Source organism: Trichechus manatus, unplaced genomic scaffold, assembly GCF_000243295.1.
Source record: "Trichechus manatus latirostris isolate Lorelei unplaced genomic scaffold, TriManLat1.0 scaffold00026, whole genome shotgun sequence".
In the NCBI taxonomy this organism is placed as follows: Eukaryota; Metazoa; Chordata; class Mammalia; order Sirenia; family Trichechidae; genus Trichechus; species Trichechus manatus.
Window position 1 is genome coordinate 14,723,190 of NW_004443962.1, and position 1,607 is coordinate 14,724,796.

Below are 1,607 nucleotides of genomic sequence, written 5' to 3' on the forward strand. Positions count from 1 at the left end.
ATGGTCTAATTTCTTGAGAATTCTAGTGGTAAAACAAAGAGAGAGAGAGATGTGGTAGAAACATCTAATGTTCACCATATCCAATGTTCCTCTTTTTAATAGTGCCAATATCCAATTCTCATCTTCTTCCCCAGTCTCCTTAAAGTTAGGCATCATTTTGTGAGTTGCTTTGGCCAATAAAATGTCTGCAAATTGGTATGTGTTAGTCTAGAGCAGAAGCGTTTAAGGAATTGATGTGCAATACTTCTCCATCCTTCTTACCGTTTTGTTCTAAGCATGGAGGCTGTATACGTTAGATGGTATAATTACAGTATTTGAGACAGAAAATTGCCACATAGAAGACACTTGGTTCTGGAGAGTCACCTTGCCCTGAAGTGCACTTATTACGTTTAAGAAATAAACCTTTGTGGTTTCATCCAAAATATTGATGTTTTTTGTTTTTGCAACATAGTCTAGTATATACTGAGTAGACGTCATGAAGGTGTGTTGTAGATATATATAGATCTATCTATCTGTCTATCTATCTATTGAAAGAGAAAGAAGGGAAGGAGAGAGAGAGACTGATTTTAAGAAACTAGCTCTAGTGATTGTGGGGGCTGGCAAGTCCAAAATCCATAGGTAGTGTGTTAGCCTGGAAACTCTGCTGCAGCCTGGAAATTCCAGAAGGATGTCTATTTACAGCCTTAAGGCAGAATCTTTCTTCCTCAGGAAACTTTAGTTTTTGATCTTAAGGTCTTCAGCTGATTGGATGAAACTGAATCAAATTATGGAGGGTAATCTGCTTTAATTGATGTCAATTTATTTAAACACTAATCACGTGTAAATATGTCCATAGCAACATGTAGACTAGAGCTTGAACAAACAATAGTGAACCATAGTCTAGCCCAACTGACACATAAAATTAACCAGTACAGAGAGAAACAGAATTAAAGAAAGTTCTTTTTACACTAGATGAAACTAAGATTGTTTGAGGATAGAGATGAAGACACCCAAAAAAGGAAAGAGATACAAGAAGGGTTAACCAATGAAATAAGGTACTAGAGATGATAGAGTATGAAAAAGTAGATTAGTACGAATGGTTAAAGTTTATCTCTTTCTCAGGGTTATGAGTGGATTCCCACAGCACAGACCAATCTATTTATTTTGGTGGGAGGTCATTAGTCTTAAAAAACTGAGACAAAATGATGGAAATTTTATTAGTAAAAACATTTTTACTTGGAAATAACAAGACTGACTGTGATGGTTAAGGTTGTGTGTCAATTTGGCTGGGCCATGGTCTCAGTGGTTTGGCAGTCCTATAATGTGATCACTTCCATGATGAGATTTTATATAATGTGATACCCTCCATGATGGGATCTGCTGTGAGTAGCCAATCAGTTGAAAGGGAGTTTCCTTGAGTGTGTGACCTGCATCCAATATAAGTGGACATTCTGGCAAGGCTTGTGGGCTTTTGCTTGTTCTGGATCCTGAAGCTGGCTCCTGTTTGTCTGACCTCTGGTTCTTGGGACTTTAGCTAGTAGCTTACCTGAGGTCTTGCCTGCCGATCTTGGGATTTGTCGATCTTTGCAGCCTGTGAGCAAGAGCCCTGTTCTTTGACCTGCTGATCT